This window comes from Vigna unguiculata, chromosome 2, assembly GCF_037176805.1.
Source record: "Vigna unguiculata cultivar grain cowpea cultivar isolate G323 ecotype 2 chromosome 2, ASM3717680v1, whole genome shotgun sequence".
NCBI classification, from domain to species: Eukaryota; Viridiplantae; Streptophyta; class Magnoliopsida; order Fabales; family Fabaceae; genus Vigna; species Vigna unguiculata.
This window is the reverse complement of record NC_140793.1, coordinates 27,626,741-27,648,252: the sequence shown is the minus strand read 5'-3', so window position 1 is coordinate 27,648,252 and position 21,512 is coordinate 27,626,741. Positions and strand designations below refer to the sequence as shown.

Genomic DNA, 21,512 nt, shown 5'->3' with positions numbered 1-21,512 from the left:
GATAGTCACGTCGAAGGATAAGCCCTGATGTTAAAAGTTCTCCGAGCAGGTTATTTCTGACCCACGATGAAGAAGGATTGTATGGAACATGTGCAGAAATGTGTCCAATGTCAAAGGCCCTTTCATACTGAGGTCCCCCTGAGGTCTTGGCCCTTTCATACATACGAGGAATAAACATACTCAGACCATTCCCATTAGCAGCTCATCAAATGAAGTTTCTCGTAGTCACCGTTGAATATACGACGAAATGGATAGAGGATAAACCCGTGGCTTCTATCATAGCTACCACAATCACACAGTTCATATGGAAAAATATAATTTGTAGATTTGGCAGACCTCATCACTTGATATCAAACAACGAAACTTAATTCTCAAGCTCTCAAGTTAGGAAACTTTGTAACGAAGTGTGGATGAAACAAAAGTTCTCATCAATGGAGCATCCTCAGACAAATGGACAAGCTGAGGCAGTAAATAGAGTCATTCTAAGAGCACTTAAACGGAGAATAACAATGGCAAAAACAACATGGCCAGAGGACATACCTTGTATTCTATGGGCATATCACACCACCCCCATAGTCTACAACATAGGAGACACCCTTCCGTTTAGTATATGGGACAAATGTTCTCCTTCCTTTAGAACTCGAAAATCCTCCAAGAGAGATAACCACTATTCCAGAAGATGGTAAGCAGGGTATTCGTGCCAAGTTGGATGTTTCGGAAGAAGTTTGTGAATTGGCTCGAATAACAAGCGAGGTCACAAAAAGAGGAGTAGAAAGGCGATACAGAACAAAGGCGAAACCCTATGACTTCAAAGAAAATGACCTAGTATTAAGGAGGGCTCATGCAATAGAAATGGAGGATAGCTCTCGCCAAAATGGGTAGGGTCGGAACAACTCCAAAAGGTCCTTTTTGGAGAAGCATATAAATTGGAGACGTTGGATGGAACGACCATCCCTAGGACATGGAACACAATAAGCTTATGATCCTATTTTAGCGAAATTTTGTCTCTACTACATATTTATTCTCTTTCTTTTATTTCAGTTCCTGCTATTTCACATTGTAGAGAATTCCCTTTTAATAAAACCCACACTCTTTTTCCCTCCAAAACTAATTGGACGATTTTTTAACGAGGTGAGTTATTCATAATTTTGATATGTTAATATTCATGTTAAATCTCAAACTTAGTTTATCCTTACTTCGAAAACATCGGTCTAATCTCGCTACACGTTTGGTAAAAACATTAGTACACTGAGGGCTATCTCGGTACGACCTTGCTACGCGCCTGGTAAAAACTTCAGAACGCTGAGGGGTATCTCAGTCCGACCTCGCTACGTGCTTGGTAAAAACCTCAGTATGTTGAGGGCTATCTCAGTCCGACCTCGCTACGCACTGGTAAAAACCTCAGTACGATGAGGACTATCTAAGTCCGACGTTGCTACTGGTTAAAATCTCAAAATGCTAAGGGCTATCTCGGTTCGACCTCGCTATGCGCTTGGTAAAAACCTCAGTACTTTGAGGGCTATCTTGGTTCGACCTTGCTACACGCCTAATAAAAACCTAAGTACACTAAGGGATATCTCGGTTCCACCTCGCTATGCGCCTAGTAAAACCCTAATACATTGAGGGCTATCTTGGTCTGACGTCACTACGTGCTTGGTAAAAATCTCAGTACGTTGAGGGCTATCGCGGTCCGACCTTGCTATGCGTTGAGTAAAAATCTCAGTACGCTGAGGACTATCTCGGTCCAACCGTATGTTAATATGCTAACGGTTTTTTCATTAATATTTAGGAAGAACAAGTCATATCCCATCTTATATAGCTTAAAGAATTTTTCTTTAAGTTATGAATACTATAATTTAATATTTGGAAAGAAGGAGTTGTATCCCATCTTATCTAGCTTAAAGAGTTTTTCTTTAAGTTAAGAATACTTGGTACTTGAGAAGAACAAGTTATAAATACCATCATTACATCCCAGGAAGTGAAAGAAGCAAACAATATTAAACAAGCATCAGTGTTCAAAAAACAAGCAACAAAGTATTATCAATGTTTAATACGCCTAAGCTACAATAAGAAATTTACGAGCTATCAAAACTATTACACATTTTTTTCTACTCATCAGCAATCTCTACCAGTTGGTCATCCACTACTTCTTTTGTAATATCCGTGTTGGAAGTATCAGCATCAGGGCAAAGTACTTTCACTTGATCCCAAGCTAACTGAAACCCTTATTTAAGTGTAGCACAAAGCTAATCAGTGAGCTCCTCTTTTTCGTTTTCTAAACTTTGGCACTAGACAATCAAGACCTGCACTTGAGTCTCACAAGTTTGAACCTTCAGAGTCAGTTCATCAACTTTGGTTTGCAAAGAGGACAACTCAACCTCCTTATCCTTCAAAGCTTGTTTAACTTTAGCAAGCTCGGTAGCCTCGGATTGAAGTTGTATAATTTATTTTTTAGACGCTTCCAAATCTACCACTAATTTCAACTCCCTTTGCTCAAACGTTTCCAAGCAATCAACCAAAAAGAGTGAGGAAGCTTCGGCCTGATGCAAATAGCGCAATAGTCCTTCTCAGGTCGAGTTAGAGTCACGCTTTGAAAGCACTGCGCCATAGAAAAATTGTGAGCTCGCCGATGAGCCAAGTGTTCAAAGTCTTCATCCCAAAATATTTTTCTTGAACCCGAGGTAGCAAGTTTGCTCGTCCTGATAATAATCGACAGTCGTTAGAATCTGAAGCCTCAAGATTAGTTCCCTCGTGCCCTACTTTCCTTTTCTTTAGCTTAGAGTCATTCTGAATGGTCTCGGGGCCACTCTCAGGACTGATCTTTGTAGGAGAGCCTTGAACTCGAGAGCTCGCCCCACCTTTCGAATTTCCTTTCTGCTTGATACGTCATTTTCTGGATAGAGCCATTTGCTTCTCTATCATCACAAACAAAGTTAGCAAACCATGAAAGAATGAAGTTAATACAAGAGTGTATACCAATGAACAATTTTAAGTCTATTTTTCAATACTTGAGCTCTAAGATCTTACGAATGTCGAAAATGACCTCTATACCCTCTAATTCTTCACAACCTTTCCGATCTACCGAGTTTAACTCTTCCAACTCTTTCATTTGACGAACATTCTTTTGGATAAGGTGTTTTATCCAATACAAAGGAAATCCTTCTAACAAGGCCAGGTTATGAGCAAGTGCTAAAATTTTTAAATTTTTATATAGACTCCTTTAAAACCTTTATAGGAGGATTGGTATAAAGTGAATAAATCTTGACCACCTATACCACTCAAGAAGGCCCAGAGTTGTCGAGAATAGATCTTGACCACCTATACCACTCAAGAAGGCCCAGAGTTGTCAAGACGAGCTGCTATTTTGTTCAAAGAAATATAGAAAAATAACATACGTAGGTCGGATCCCAAGACCTCTACAGAGAATATAAAAGCTCGAATAAAAACCCAACTATTAGGGTGCAAGTGAGAAGGGCCATATTCAGCACAGTTAGTAATCCCTTCTCAAAGTTGTTAAAAAGAAGTCAAAATCCAAATCTTTCAAAAAGAGGGGCATATATAAAGGTATATGTCTACAGAAATGGAAGAGTATCATCCCTACATTCGAGTTCATCTAATTCACACGTTCCGACAACCATATCTTTTTCATCATTCTTACATAAAGCTTGCCTACTCCATGGATCCATTCCGACAACCACATCTTTTTCATCATTCTTACATAAAGCTTGCCCACTCCTTGGATCCTTTCCTCAGTACTAAATCATGTGCATTCATAATACCTTGAAAGCCCAATGATATTATGAATCAAAATAAGTCATTAATGAATTCAAATTTTTATCCTCATTTAATGTTTAAATTTAAAAATTTAATAAATTTTTTGTGCTTTAAGATTAATTTAATTAAAATTTTTAATTATTTGATTTATTAAGTACGTAAGTTAAAAATTACGTAAAATTTGATTTTAATTATATAAAATATTATTGAATATTCTAATATTTGTTAATGCAACTGAAATTTAATTTGGATCATTAAAAGTATAGATTTAAAATATTCAAAGTTACAAAATAAGTCCAAAATCAACAAATTCTGGAAAAAAATAGTCAAGAGCTAAATACACCCCAATTTTTATTTACATACTCCTCCTGAGGTGGACCTCCAAAACAACCTGTTCTCCACCTCTTCTATCACTTAAACTCCACTCAACCTGTAACAATCCTCTACTAATTAATCTGTCCAATTACATGATGACACATGATGACACGTGCCATGATCCTTCCCACATGCCGTCGCCTTCGCCCTCCAACCTTTCAGCCATCATAGTGCCGTCAGCTGCAGGCTTCTTAGATAATAATATATAGAAACTAGAAAAACATAAAGCTTTGTAGTAAATTCAATACAGACATCCTATTTGTTGCAACACGAGTAGAAGAGACAATCAACATAAACAAGATTAACAATCCAACAACACATGTCAAAGCTTCTCATTGATATAGTGCCTATTTACAAGATATTTAGCATGGAGAATAACAGCAAAGGGAATGATGAATGTGAAGATAATAAAACCTAAGGTTTCACCGTATCTCCATCCACTCCATTTCTTACTTTCTTTCAAAAACCCATGAATCTAAGACAAATTTAATCAATCAAGGGGAAGACGAAGGACTTAGACAAGAAGACAAATTCACAAATTCAAGAATTACAAAACCAATGGAGAAATTCCCATAAAACACTCGATGAAATAACATTGGCAATCAAGTATTGCTCTTACTCATCATGGCCGACACATGTACCTTCCTACAACCAATAGGAGAGACTTCAGCCATTCCAACTCAAACGCATAAGAAAAATCGTAAATAAAAACGTAATAAAATGTAAATCTTTGTAGTATGTTACCTAATCTACAGTTATTGCCTCCACGATCCGATAAACATCCTCTTCATCAAAATCAACAGAGTAAACAGTCCTCCAACAACCACTCCAAAAGTCTGTCCTGAAGAATAAATGCAGTGAAAATACTGCATACAAAGATAACAAAACCTAATGTTTCAACGGATCAACATCTACTGTTTCTAAAACCTTCCCACCTTGCACACTCTGGACCCACTTCATTTCTTAGTTTCCCTGAATTCAAGAAAACTATAATCAAACTGGTAAAAGATGAAGGACCTAGCCATATATGAATAACGAATTTAATAATTAAAAAATCCAACGGAGAAGTTTCCACAAATTTCCACAATGATCTTAATGTTTAACAATCAAGTATTGCTCTTGCTTAGACAAACACCATGGCTGACACACGTACCTTCCTACAAACCAATAGGAGAGACTTCGACCATTCCAAACATAGGAAAAATAGTGAATAGAAACGAAATAAAACATAAAGCTTTGTAGTATGTTAAATAATCTACAGCTATTTCCTCCACAGTCCAATAGTCCTCTTCACTGCAAGATGATTAGAAGAAGATAATCAAATTGCAAGAGTCAAACAGTCTAACAACACAAATGTCCTCACAATTATATAATACCTATTTACAAGATCAACAACTCCACAAGTTTGGCCTGAAGAATAACGACAGTGAAAATACTGAATACAGAGAAAATAAAACTTGATGTTTCACCATCCACTGTTTCTGAAACCTGACCACCACCCACCATTTGCACACTCTGCACCAACTTCATTTCTTAGTTTCCCGAAAGAGCCCATGAATTCCAAAAAACTATAATCGAACTAATAAAAGATGAAGAACCAAAAGATGACAAGATGAATAAAAAAATTTAATAATGAGAAATTGTTGAAAGGGGGAGCCTTTCATCCATAAATAAAGAACAATTTTGATGATGTCTACTGATCTAGGATAAAACATAGCTTGGTCCAGTTAGGATATGCATTAGGCAATTAGTTTCTCTTTATCAAATGTATTTCAGGCCTGCTGTGTATTTCTGCATATGATTAGTTCTTTAACTAATGGATTAGCTGTGAGTATTGTACAAAGTAAGTGAAAATATGCTCACGATAATCGATTAGGTAAATTGCTAATCGAATTAGTGACAGCAAAAACCTTTGTATAAAAGTTGTTTTGGAATCTGTTTTGGGTCTGGAAAAATCAGAAAGATCACGCAGTTTTCATCTGAGATAGAGCCATCTGAGAGACACAAAGTTTCAGAAGATTCTGCAAGATAACTCAAGTATAGATCCAAGAAGAATTGATGGTTGATTCTACCATGATGGATCTTGCTTGATTCAAGGAGCATCAAGTCAAATCTGCACAACTTAGGTGTTTTCGTTTCTTGTTTTGTTTTCTGTATTTCTGATTACAGTAGCTTCAGTGTTTGAAGTGTGGACCTAGGTGCAATTGTGTGGATGCATTGCTCCTAGGAGGAGTTCTTGATTGTTGAATCAAGTTCTTGGGTTTTGGGGGTTAGAATTACATAGGTGTGCTTGTAATTCTTGGAACCTTTTTGTTTAGTGGAATCCTCCTAAGTGTGTTACTTAGGAGAAGACTGGATGTAGATTCTTTTTGAATCGAACCAGTATAAATTGTGTGTCTTGCTTCTTTCTTCTCTCTCATAATCTTTCTTGATTGATTTAAACAGTCCATTAACCCAGAACTGCGAAATTGATTAATTAAGCTTTAAAACCTAAAGATTTATTCAAGATTCATCTTAAACCATATAAAAGCTTGTTAATCAATTCAAATCCCTTTGTGGTTAAGATAATTAGACAGATCTGTTTTTAACAATTGGTACCAGAGCTGGCTAATCGCACGATAATCGATTAGAAAGATCCTGATATGTCTAATACATCTCAAACCTTTGCTAAGGGGCATCCATCAACAGGCCACCTCTGTTTGCTGATGAAAACTACCCTTTTTGGAAAATTAAAATGAAAATTTTTCTTGAATCAGTGGACAAAGGGGTCTGGGATGCTGTAGTTAATGGACCTTTTCAACCCATTAAAGTTGTGGAAGGCAAAACTGTTCTTAAAGAGTTCTCAAAGTGGACTCTTGATGAAAATAAAAGGGCACACTATGATGTTAGAGCCAAAAATATTATATCCTCTGCACTAACTTTGGATGAATTTTACAGGGTATCTGTGTGTGAATCCGCCAAAGAGATGTGGGATGTTTTGGAGGTCACCCATGAGGGCACGGATGAGGTAAAAAGAGCAAGGAAGAACACTCTTATTCAAGAGTATGAGATGTTCAGGATGAAGTCTGGAGAAAGCATTTGTGATGTGCAGAAAAGATTTACACATATAGTAAATCACCTCCTAGCTCTTGGCAAGACTTTTGACAAAGAGGAACTCAATATCAAAATTTTGAAGAGCTTAAATAGGATATGGCAGCCCAAAGTCACAAAGTCACTGCAATTTCAGAATCCAGAGATCTCACTAGCATGAACATGGCCACACTCTTTTTGGGAAACTAAGGGAACATGAACTAGAGCTTGGAAGAATCAAGGAAGAAGAGGATGGAGAAAAGAGGCACACAATAACCTTGAAGAGTGCTGTAAAATCTGCAGCAAAACTGAAGAAAGCAGAATCTGCAGATAACTCTAATGATGATTATAACTTTAACAATGAAGCTTTGAGACTATTGGTAAAGGGGTTCTCAAAATTTCTAAAGCATAAGAACAAATCTAACAGTAATTCTGCAAAAATTAAAAGATCTTCTAGGAAACAAGAAAAACATGTTCCAATCTGCTATAAGTGTGGAAAAATGGGACACATCAAACCTGAATGCCCTGCCCTCAAGCTGAAACAAAAACTAGAAGAGAAAGGTGAGGCAGACAAGCACAAGAAGAAAAGGAAAGCTTACAACAGTGACTCCCGCTCATCCAGTGAATCTGATCGAAGCATTGAGAAAGAGACCAACCTCTGTCTTATGGCTGGAACAAGCTCTTCTAAGAGCAGTGTGAGTAGTTTCAACTCCAATGATGATGAAAATAACTACTATGAATTACTTGATGCTTTTAATGAATTGCATAAGGAAGCCACAAAATTGCAAAAGTCAAATAATAAGCGTAATGGAGAAATTAAATGGCTTGAAGGTAGAGTAAAGCAACTAGAAGAGGAAAATGAAAATCTGATAACAGGTCTTGAAAAACTAGAGAAATCTAAGAAACACTCTAGGTCCAAAGATGACACAAGCTCTCCCCAATGTGAAAAATGCCCAAGACAGCTAGAAAAGATAGATTACCTAATGAAAACTCTCTCAAAATTCACTTTGGGAAGATCAAACCTTGATGCAGTGTTAGGATCTCAAAGGAGTGTGCTTAATAAAGAGGGAATAGGTTACAGTGGCAAATCTAATCCATTAGGCACCAGAAGTTTTCTAGATATGAGTAAACCAACATCTGTCATTTGCTCCTACTGTTCTGAACTTGGTCATGCATCAAATTCCTGCTATTTTAAAAATTGTGGGGTTCCTAAAGGAGAGTACAAATAGGTACCTAAAGGAACACCTCAAACCACTAACATGAAAGGACCCAAGTTCAATTGGGTACCTGCATCTTCTCTTTAATCTTTGTTTCAGATGTGTCTTGATGCAAGGAAAACAATGTAGCTTTTATATAATGGATGCTCAAGACACATGAAAGGAGATGTGAAGAACTTCTGCAGGATATCTTACAAAGCCAATTATTGGTCATGTTACAAGAGGTGATAATAACAAAGGTCAATATTTTATCCATCACATTGGTCAATTTTTTAACCTGTGCTACTGATTTCACCTGCTGCGTTGTTAGTATTGTCATACTTTGTATGCCTACTGTGTTCAAACTGTGTAGCTGCTTGCCTAACCTTGGCCTTAATCCATTATCGTGTTCTATCTGAAGCTTAATCTGTGTTAAGTTCTGCATCACATAGTTGCTACTTAATTTCTCAAAAGGAGCCCGCTAATCCATTATGCGAAATTGTTATGCATTCTGGTTGTTATCCTGGTTGTTATGCATTATCTCCTGCTGCATCTCTTACATTGCTGCGCTGTTTAGATACAATTTTCCTGCTGTTCTGTATTGCATCCTAAATCTGTCTGATTTTTTTGCTAATGTCCAAAAAGGGGGAGAATTTGATATATTGATGGTTTATTGGTAGGGGGAGTATGTAATGAAAATGATATTTGTTATATGCCTATGTTGTTGTTTGCTTTGTGTGCTTGTACTGTTGTTGTGTTTGCTTAATGTGCTGCAGGCAGGCTTATCACAGTCCATGTTTTGGACATCATCAAAAAGGGGGAGATTGTTGAAAGGTGGAGCCTTTCATCCATAAATGAAGAACAATTTTGATGATGTCTACTGATCTAGAATAAAACATAGCTTGGTCCAGTTAGGATATGCATTAGGCAATTAGTTTCTCTTTATCAAATGTATTTCAGGCCTGCTATGTATTTCTGCATATGATTAGTTCTTTAACTAATGGATTAGCTGTGAGTATTGTACAAAGTAAGTGAAAATATGCTCACGATAATCGATTAGGTAAATTGCTAATCGAATTAGTGACAGCAAAAACCTTTGTATAAAAGTTGTTTTGGAATCTATTTTGGGTCTGGAAAAATCAGAAAGATCACGCAGTTTTCATCTGAGATAGAGCCATCTGAGAGACACAAAGTTTCAGAAGATTTTGCAAGATAACTCAAGTACAGATCCAAGAAGAATTGATGGTTGATTCTACCATGATGGATCTTGCTTGATTCAAGGAGCATCAAGTCAAATCTGCACAACTTAGGTGTTTTCGTTTCTTATTTTGTTTTCTGTATTTCTAATTACAGTAGCTTCAATGTTTGAAGTGTGGACCTAGGTGCAATTGTGTGGATGCATTGCTCCTAGGGGGAGTTCTTGATTGTTGAATCAAGTTCTTGGGTTTTGGGGGTTAGAATTACGTAGGTGTGCTTGTAATTCTTGGAACTTTTTTGTTTAGTGGAATCCTCCTAAGTGTGTTACTTAGGAGAAGACTGAATGTAGATTCTTTTTGAATCGAACCAGTATAAATTGTGTGTCTTGCTTCTTTCTTCTCTCTCATAATCTTTCTTGATTGATTTAAACAGTCCATTAACCCAGAACTGCAAAATTGATTAATTAAGCTTTAAAACCTAAAGATTTATTCAAGATTTATCTTAAACCATATAAAAGCTTGTTAATCAATTCAGATCCCTTTGTGGTTAAGATAATTAGACAAATCTGTTTTTAACAGAAATATCCACGAGCTCAATGATCTTAATGTTCAATGATCAAGTATTGCTCTCGCGTAAACAAATATCATGGTTGACACATGTACCATCCTACAGGCAATAAGAGAAACCATAACCATTCCAACTCAAGCACATAAAAGAATAATAAATTAAAAATTAATAAAACATAAAGCTCTATAGTATGTTCAATAACCTACAACTATTGCCTCCACGATCAAATAGACATCCTCTGCATTGCAACACTAGTAGAAGAAGATAATGAAAATCAACAGAGACAACCGCCCAACAACACAAATATCAAAGTTTCTCAAGCATATAGTGCCAATTTGCTAGATCATCCACATTCCACAAGTTTGGCCTGGAGAATACGACAATGAAAATACAGAATGCAAAGATAATAAAACCCAAGTTCATCGGATCTCCATCCACAATGGCCACAACCCACCAGTTGCATACTATGGAATGACTTCATTTCGTAGTTTCCCTGTGGAGCCCATGAATTTAAGAAAACTTTAATCAATCTGGGTAAAAGATGAAGGACCTAGACGATAAGATGGATAAACAAATAAAAATATCAGCAATCAAGAATTGCTCCTCTTTGGACAAACACAATGGTTGACACATGTGCCATCTACGACCAATAAGAGAAACATTAGTCATTTCAACTCCAACACATAAGAAAAATACTAAATGGAATCATAATAAAACAATAGTCATTTACAGCTATTGCCTCTAGGATGATAATCAAAGTCAACTGAGTCAACAGTCCAAAAACACAAATGTCAAAGCCTCTCACTCATATAGTACCTAATTACAAGATCTCCCACTCCACAAGTTTCTCCAGGTAATGAAAATACTGAATGCATAAATAATAAAACCTAAGTTTTAACCGGATCTTCATCCATTGTTCCCAAAACATGCCACCATCCACCATTTGCACACCTGACAACCATTTTAATTCGTAGTATCGATATACAACCCATTAATTTAAAAAAACTTTAATGAATTTGGGTTGAAAAGAAAGACCTACGTGATAAGATGAATAAAGAAATTCAATACCTAAAAAACCAAGGGATAAATTTCAATAACAGATTGGATGATCATAATTTAAGCAATCATGTAGTGCCATTGCTTAGTCAAACAGAATAGCTGACACATGTACCTTCCTACTACCATTAGAGAGACTATAGTCATTCACACTATAGTACATAAGAAAATAGTAAATTGAAACGTAATAAAATATAAAGCTTTGCAATAAGTTTAATACTGAACAAATATTGCCTCTAGGATACAACACACATCCTTTTAGTAGTAACATGAGAACAAGAAAACAATCAAAATCAACAGAGCCAACAGCCTCTCATATAGTGCCTATTTACAGATCACCCACTCACTCCACAAGTTTAGCAAGAAGAATAACATCAAAGAAAATAATGAATTCAAAGATAATAAAACCTAAGGTTTTGCCAGATTTCTGAACCCTTCCCACCACCCACCAGTTGCACACCCTGTACCCACTTCATTTCTTAGATTCCCTGAAATAACCCACGAATTCAATAAAAATTCAATCAATCTAGGTGGAAGATGAAGGACATAGATGATATGGTGATTTAGGAATTGAAAAATCGGTTGAGAAATTCCCATAACACACTCGATTATCATAATGTTCAGCTATCAAGTATTACTCTTGCTTAGACAAACATCATGGCTGACACATGTACCTTCCTACAACCAATATGAGAGACTTCAGCCATTCCAACTCGAGCACATATAAGAAAAATAGTAAATAGAATCGTAACGAAACATAAAGCTTTGTAGTATGTTAAATAATCTATAACTATTACCTCTACGATCCAATACACATTGTCATCACTGCAACACTAGTATAAGAAGATAATCAAAATCAACAAGAACTCCCACTCCAAAAGTTTAGCCTAAAGAATAAACAGAAATGAAAATAATGAATTCAAAAATAGTAAAGCCTCAAGATCTCCCACTAGAAAAGTTTAGCCTAAAGAATAACGGCAATGAAAATAATGAATTCAAAGATAGTAAAGCCTAAGGTTTCACTAGATCTCCGTCCAATGTTTCTGAAACCTGCCCACCACCCACCGATTAACATATTTTCGCCAAATTATTTTTGTTCTAGGATAACGAGCTAATTAAGAATCCCACAATGCCTTTCATAAACCCAGAACTCATAAAAACATAGAGGACAAATCCTCCTCAAGTGTTAGTTTGCAGTTTCCAGTGCCCATGACAAAATCCCAGACTGTCGACATACTACCATCAATACAAATAAGATCATAATCAAACTAACAAGATATAGCCATTTAAAAATTGGATCATAAGAGCACAGCAAAGTAACGGTAAATAAACCCTCTAGCTTCACATACCACAGAACTTCCACACACAATTTGCACATCTACAACACACTTCATTGCTTGGCTTCATAGGCGAAAAGATGAATTCAATAATTAAAAAACAATGGAGATATTCCCATAACAGACTCGATGATCATAATGATTAGTGACCAAGTACCTTCCAAATCAAGCGCATAAGAAAAGTAGTGAATGGAAACACAACAAAATGAGATGCACCTTCTCACTATTCAACCATTAAGAGAGACCAGACGTTCAAAAAAAAAATCTACCTCCATTGCGTCCATAACCAAAGACATCCAAAGTAAGTCTAGACATCACTGCAAAACGAGTTAAAGGCCAAACAATACAAATGCCAATGCCTCTTATACTCATGTGGTGCCTGTCACCACGCCACAAATGTAGCCAGAAGAATAACTTCAGAGAAAATAATGAACGCAAAGATAATAAAACCTGAAGTTTGCCTGGATCTTCATTCACAGCTTCCAAAACCTGTGCCCACATATGTATTAGCAAAAGTTGAGATTGAAGAAAATCGGCAAGGGACTAAGATTGAGTAAAATAGTCTGCAACAAGATAGCATCTAGTTCCCACATCCTATCATAAATTTGGAGACCCCAAACTGAAAGGAGTCAAAAGAGCTGTGATTTTGGAGTACCGAAGAGTGCAAATCATATGCAAGAATCAGAATGAAAGTCATACTAAACTCTCTTTAACACCAAAATTTGACCACATCAATTGATGGTAACACCATATACTTCACCCAAATCAATACAAAATCACCAAACCATATTTTATAGGATAGTTAATTTCTTCCACAAACGACCACACTTGATTTCACTGTGAGAACCCAACGAAGCACAAAAAATTGGTGAAATGAGCTCATCGAAGACCAAGGAAAAGTAAAAATAGAAGATGGCCCGTTCTTCAACAACAAATTCCACTTCAACTGCATAAGAGAAACACCTGTGCAGAGAAACAAACGGCAGTTGAATGCCAATGTTTATTACGAGTTCTTAGCCATTCCTAACACTTATGTTTTTCAATCCTCACATGCTTAAAAGTCATGCAGTTCGGTAATTCAAAAACCAAGGGAGACGTAAATGCTAATAATAGGCTAAAAATACAAGAAACAAACCCAAAATACCAATGCAGAGAAATTATATAAAGAGCAAACTCAGATATTAGGTTCCATGTCGTAAACCGTTCCTAACTGAAGATTTTTGATACGCAATCGCAAAAGAAATCTCACTCATATAAAGCCAATTTATAACAAATCCCATTGAATACATAGATAATAAAAGCTAAGGTTTCACCGGATCTCCATCCACCATTTGCACACCCTTCATCCATTTCATTTCGTAGTTTCCCTGTACAACCCATGAATAAAAAAAATAATTAATCTAGGTAGAAGATGGAAGCTCTATACAATAAGATCAACAAACAAATTCAATAAAACATTGATGGAGAAAATTCCATAACAAACTTATGATCAAATTTCAGAGACCAAGTATTGCCATTGCTTAGACAAACACAATGGCTGATACATGTACCTTCTTACAACTAATAAGAGAGACCATAGTCATTCTCACCTGAGCACATAAGAAAAATAGTAAATGGAAACGTAATAAAACATATAGCTTTGCAATAAGTTTACTAATCTAGAGTAATTTCCTCAAGGATACATCCTCTTAGCTTAAACATGAGTAAATGAAAACAATCACCATGGCTGACACATGTACCTTCCTACAACCAATAAAAGAGACATCCTTTATGGTAAGTTCAATAATCTACAACTATTGCCTCCACGATCAATCAGATATCCTCTTCACTACAATCACCATGCCAGACAAATCCTACCCAAATTGCAGTGCCACCAATAGTCTGATAGTGCATGTTAAAAAACCCACAAGAACTGACAGCCACACTGCAAGGTCAGCAATGAATCCAACCAAAACGTAGAATCCAAACAAGTTTAGCTAATCACAAATAATGACATAAAAAATGTAAAGGTTACAAAACCTAAAGCTTGACAAATCCCCTTGATGGTGTTTCCACATCCAACCTCACATCAGTCCCTGCAGACATCTTCACTCCTAATATATGCTCAATGAGACAAATGTTACACTAAACAAATCCCCCAAACATTGCTGCAGAAAAACAAATCGCAATTGAATCCCTATATTTGAAGTTCAGGTTCAAAGAAGTTAAATAATAGAAATGAAACTCATCCAAGATATTATATTACCCTGGATATCGTATTATTATTTAATCCTCAACACAATCGCGGATCACACACCTGGCTATATTCACATTCGTCAACAAATAGCCAATCAAAGATAAATGCAAAAAAAAATGTGACAATAACAAAACCTAAAGTTTCCGAGTAACAAATCACAATTCAATCCTTAATGTTTGGTGATCAAGTCATGATCAAGTCGAGAGAAAGTTAATAAGAGAGAACACTCGTCAAGAAATTAGGATATTGGGAGCTACAGCCATCGAAACTCGATTCTACATGCTCAACCGCCAAAAGAAATCTTAGAGATTCGAGACGTGCTGCAAAGGAATAAACACAAACAACAAATCTGATAGGTTCCAAAATCAGATTGTCTTAAGAAAACACAAGTGTAACAAAACTTAATACTTACATTATCTCCCACACCACACATCCATACACCGTGTCTGCCCTGTACAGCCCGAAAAATTCAATTTTCTTAATTGAACATTGATTCAATTTAAAATAACATTATATCACAGATGGATTATTCTTTACAAATTATAAATTTGATTATGAATTTAAATATTTATTGGTTTTAAATTTGAAAAATATTAATCCCATGCCAAGATAATAATTCATTTTTTATTTATTGCTAATTGAATGAAGTTTTATACTTGATGATTTAACTAACAATTAAGTAATTATTTACTCGAAGATTTAATACATTGCTGTGTGTTTTGTTTAATGATTTAATTGAAAATATAATTTTCTTCAACTATATTTTGAGTTTCAATCAAATGAATTACAAATCATCCACAGATCCATTTAGATAAAAATTAAAATCTTTACGACATTTTAAAATTAGTCTTTGTTAGTGTTATGTTTTCATATGATTCTTTTTTTTTTCAATATTAAAATTAATTAAAATCTAATCTCAAAGTTTTAAGAATATCTAAGTTATAATTTATAATATTTTTAAATCAGTTTTATTGGTTTAGCGATGGTGACTAGAATGGTGGTTATTAGGCTACAAAATCATGTAATTTATAATTGGAGCCAAAGTTATATGTAATAAGTTAATAACACAATGTAAATTTCTTAAATGTTTGTCTAATTTTAGTTAAATATTTTCCATTTTAGATAAATGTATCTGAAAATTCAATACCTTGAAATATGGTTTAATTATTATATTTATTGTTTTTATTCAGTTTAAGTATATTTTTTTTTTCAATTAAGTTCCATTATTCTCTGTTAAATCTTAAATCTAATCAGTATTTTGCATGTTAAATAATAGCATATAAACAAATAATGGTAAATATGGGCTTATCACAAATAAACAAGTTCAAATGACCCAAGAAAAAAACTTAAAAACAAACACCAAACGCACTTCAACCCTGAAACTAAGCAAAAGTTTAAAACCCTATAGAAAGTTTTAAAATACATGAAAGAGAATCAGAACTAGTATATTGCAAACATATAAACGGTAAAAACTTATGCTATTATACCAGAAAATGAATGCAGGGAATCAGCAGGTGAGTAGAATGAGAAAAGATGCATATAGGGCAAAGACAAAGAAATGCAGCACACAAGAACAAGAAAAAAAGAAGCGCACCTGAAAAAGAAATGACAGCAAGCAAATGGCATGGAAGTAGATGAAAGAAGAAAAAATCTCGAGCGGTTTGCAGAAGTATATTTGAAAAAAGAGGGAATAGTAACGGTTGCTACTCAAAGTTGAATCTCAAACATTCCGAACGTGCAAAGCATGGATGCAGGACGCGTGTCATGAAGCTGTAGCCAGGGGAAATGAGCCTAGGGAGATGTTTTGCAGAAGATAATGATACTTCAATAATTAATTCTGAATTCAACATATTATAAAAATATAAGACAGACAAAAGTAAGAATTTCAATTCTAAATTTTTGAATGTAAAAGTAGTTCAAACAAATTAAACAACAATATTATCATATTATCATAATATACAACAAACGTACTAAACAACTCCAAGTTAGAACAATGTAGGCCCATACATTAAATTCAGGCGTATGTTTACAATGGTTTAAAAAATTCTCACTAACAGACTAGAGACGTTACACAAAATTATTGATCAAACCCAAAACAAGGAAGGACTTATCAGGTTCAATAAAGAAAGCAGTTAAAAAAAATGTTCTATTACAAATCTGTGACATCCTAATCTTCTATTACAAATCACAAACGAAAAAATAATTTAAAAAAAAAATTAAAAACAAGAGGAAATATTTAATTAGCAATAATAAGAAAATAACTATTGCAGAACTAACTCTAGAAAGTAAAATATATCTTTGCAAATAACTACGAAAAAAATGCCATAGAATTATTACAATGATGAGAATCATCAACAAGCAACTTCAGTATATTTTTCTTACAGCAACAACTATTAAAGGCAATCCATCAATCATAATAATTTATATAAACAACGACAATTGTTATTAGAATCAAAAGATCACATTAGCATAACATCTCTGTAATTCAAAACAAGAATAAAACTAGCTATCAAAAATACATATCTACAAAATATCTGACAAGCACATCACATATTTCAAACTTATACATATGCCGTTAGTTCTCTGAAAATTCCTAATCCAATACACTGCTGTTAGTACAAAGGCATTACATAAGTTGTTTCATTATATCCAACTCCAGAAACATTATGCCTGATAAGGAAACAAGGAAATCCAATAGTGCCAGCTTACCAATCAACTTACTCAGGGAAGATGATCCCATAAAACCAAGGTAGCCTTAGTCACTCCAAACACAAGCTAAGATCAGTGATCACGTGCTGTTTTAAACCGTTCTAAACTCTTCCATAATTTTTATTACTCAAAGAAAGAGAAGTGCCAGACTCCTTGGTGTGTGCTGAAAAGAAATACAACCAAACAAACAATTATTTTATCTAGAGTTATTAGTCGATCTAATTCGTTATACCATTTCAAGAATCGTATCCTGAAATTAACAAATTCCTCTAAAAAACTCCAGCATCAAGCATGCCTAGAAATACATCAATTCCTATCTAAAATCAAACAAAAATGAACAATGAAAGAACGACAAATCCAAAAGAAAATACATCAATTCCTATCTAAAATCAAACAAAAATGAAGAATGAAGGAACGACAAATCCAAAAGAAAGACAAATCAACCTCAAATGTCACTTTGTAACAGTTCTATTGTAGTCAAAGTTACAACGAAGATCAGAATCAAACAAACAAGTGTAGCCAGTTAAACATTAATCCAGAAAACACAGCACTGTACCTCTAAGCCCAACAGAACTTGTCAACCACGCTCATCCCACAATGCCTTTTGTAAACCCAGAACACAAAAATGTAGCAGACAAATCCACCTCAAATGTCATTTTGTAACAGTACTCTTGCATAACAAACCAGTTTAGCCAGTTAAAAGATAATCCAGAAAACATAGCACTGTACTGGCAAAATAAAATCCTTAGCCTCAGACCATAACAGTATTGTTCCTGACTGATACATGTACCTTCCGACAACCAATTCAAGAGACTACAGCCATTCCAAATCGACCAGTTAAGAACAATTGTGAATGGAAACGTAATAAAACGAGAGAGACTACCACCAATGAGAGACTACAGCCATTCCAAACAATAATCTCCCGCCATTGCCTCCACAACCGACATTCATTTGCACACCCTGCCCTCACTTCAATTCTTAGATTCCCTGCAAAGCACAATCAATCTAGGAAGGAGTTGAAGGACCTAGAAGATAAGATAAATAATCAAATACAATAATTGAAAAAACCAACGGAGAAGTCTCATAACAGACTCGATGATCATATTGTTCACGATCAAGTATTGTTCTTCGATAGATAATCAACATCACTGACAAATGTACCTTCTTACAAACAATAAGAGAGACTACCTTGAGCACATAAGAAAAATAGTAAATGGAAACTTAATAAGCATTATTGTAAGAAAAATAATCTACAGCTGCCTCCACGATCTAGTGATAATTCTTGTGATAAAAGAACTGAGTGATAATTCTTGCGATAAAAGAACTGATATTATTCAATCCGACAAAAGCACATCAATTGATAGTTAAACACCATATAATTCAATCCGACAAAAGCACACCATATAATTCAATCCGACAAATGCACACCGATCGATCTTTAAACACCGTATAATTAACCAACAAAAGCAAGCACATTCATGGATCCTTAAACACCGTATAAATCAAACCAACAAAAGTACATATCGATCCTTAAACACTGTATAATTCAACCCCACAAAAGCACACCATAATTCAAAATCATCAACGTTGATTCTGTGTACTTTTGTGGATTTGAAATCAACCCATTTCTTTTTTAATTTCCTCCACTCCCCACATGGGCTTTGCTTGAGACAAGGAGACTCATGTCTAATCAGGTCTACTTTTGCTACTGTGTAGAAGGAAAGGATATTTGGTAGCGTTGCCTTGAAAAAAAACTAAAAAATATAAGAAACTAAATTAAGCATGCACAACACTGTCAAAATAATTTCAGTATTAGAACCTGTGGAAGAGTGAAAAAAACAGAATTGAATGTTGGTTATGCCTCGAGATAATGACCTTCGTATGCTACTAATGACTCCACTGCATTTTTTCTGACTTGTGATATATACTTGTCCAAGAACATCTCCTCCGACAAGCACAACACATGAATATAAATGGGGACTTTCTTGCAGAGATTTTTTGATTTCAACAGCGGGAAGACTTTATATCAAGAAAGCACGCAATCCTCTATGTTCTACATTAAAATCTTAGGCTGGTGAATAAGGACAGACTTGGGCAGCCTAACTGTATGCAAGAAGAATTTCATTTCAACATTCAACTTCTACTCTGATGTTCTAAACAAAGTCGGGGTTCTCGTTCTCTTGAACATTTGCGGGCCCTCATCCTTGGAAAACCCAAAACAATTAACTTTCTTGCATGGACAACCATTCTTGAATTTTCACGGAAACCCAAGTCTACAGTTCGAGGAACGGTTTTCAATAGTAGACTGCGGGTGCAAGAAAAAGCCTTGGATGAAGTTTGAGTACCAAGGCAAGATGAGTCCCAAGAATGCCACCCCTCTCCAAGAAGACGACATTCTCCATAAACCTTTTGTTCTTTGGGAGTATCCAGCCACATCTCTGTAACACAAGAATGAAATCTTTCTGGTCGCACACAATTCTCCAAATAGCTTCAACCGAGGGGACTAATGTTCTCTTCAAGCTATGAGTCAAAATGGAGGGACTCTTTGAAATGAAGCTGCATAACTCGTAACCCTGGAATCCAGACATCTGAAAGAACTGAATTTTGGGTCTCAAGATTTTGTCGTAAAAAGTATCTGAGATCTTTGACGAATCAGGGAATGAATCTTGCACAGGAAAAAGCCTATTTGTTTGAAGAAAATGAGCACCGATAAGGGGTTTTGAGGGAATCTGCCCCTGAAACACGTTTGGAGATATAAAGGGATTGGATTATGGAGAACTGCAACTCGAAATTAGGTAATCAATTATTGTGAAAGAAAATGAATGAATGCAACAAAGTATTTCAAGGAACAAAGAAAACCCTACGTTCAGCTCTGCCCGGAACCACAAACCCCAAAGCCATATGACAGACACCAGATGTCAGAACCACGAGGTTCAAAACTCATCATCATCAAATAAAAGCGTAAGACCACTGATAATGCTTGCTTTCAAGCCGACAAAAAGCACATCGGCCGACCAGATAATTCGCAAAGCCCTGAAAGATCTTGATCAAAGAAGGGAACCATGAGGCCTGTATGTCAGAGAAGATGACAGAACGAATTTTGGCGCAAGAACAACCATGAGGGCAATAGGGTATATATAAGGAAGAGTAAAGATGGACAACTGAGATTAGGCGGTGGGAGAAAAATTATGCAATTAAGATTTTCGTCCTTATCTTGGGTTAGAATAAACCGCTGTTAACCAAAACCAAGTTACAGCAGAAGTAACATTTTAGCTTTAACTTTTTAAATTGTATACATTATATACAATTTTAATATATAATTATTTAAATATTTTTGTATTTATACTGTCAATTTAAAAAAAAAACTATATTCTTCAATTAATATCTTTTTAACTATTTTACACGTTATTAGTTTTATTATAATAATTTTATAATAATTTCAGATTTTACAGTAATATATTTATGATTAATCTTTTTTTTTATTTTCCATTTTTTATTTTCTTAAGTTTTCTTACAAACTTTACTATAAAATATTTTAGGTTCTGAGAGAGTAAGTTTTCGCTAACAAAATTTATTCAAATATAAAATCGGAGTCAATGTATAACAATAACAAATTTTTAATTATCTCCTTTTTGAAATGTATTTAAGGTATTATCTTTATAATTAACTAAAAGACATCTGACTCATACAATTTTTTTAACCGAACAAAGATTCAATTTAAAATAAAATTATATCACAGATAGATTATTCTTTAGAAATTTTAAATATGATATGAATTTAAATAGTTATTAGTTATAAATTTGAAAAATATTTATCCCATGGTAAGATAATAATTCATTTTTTATTTATTACTGATAGAATGAAGTTTTGTTACTTAATGATTTAACTAACAATTTAGTATTTATTCATGCGAAGATGTAAATACATTGTTATATATTTTTATTTAATAATTTATTTGAAAAAATAATTTTCTTCAACTTTATTTTGAGTTTTTAT

At 34.8% G+C, this 21,512-nt stretch overlaps 1 long non-coding RNA gene across 24 annotated transcripts; it reads right to left on the bottom strand.

The window, feature by feature from the left end:
• Positions 1 to 1,948: 1,948 nt before the first annotated feature.
• Positions 1,949 to 20,877, bottom strand: LOC114173847 (uncharacterized). Of its 24 annotated transcripts, XR_014993040.1 has the most exons (10): positions 20,381 to 20,876; positions 18,073 to 20,251; positions 17,517 to 17,679; positions 16,402 to 16,577; positions 15,220 to 15,258; positions 14,122 to 15,127; positions 13,022 to 13,938; positions 12,841 to 12,888; positions 3,319 to 12,121; positions 1,949 to 3,269 (listed from the first exon to the last, which is right to left on the bottom strand). It is a non-coding gene; the product is annotated as an uncharacterized LOC114173847 (long non-coding RNA). The 24 variants fall into 24 exon arrangements; XR_014993042.1 differs by having other exon boundaries at positions 3,319 to 4,304; positions 4,894 to 13,938; positions 20,381 to 20,877; XR_014993037.1 differs by having other exon boundaries at positions 12,841 to 13,938.
• Positions 20,878 to 21,512: the final 635 nt, after the last annotated feature.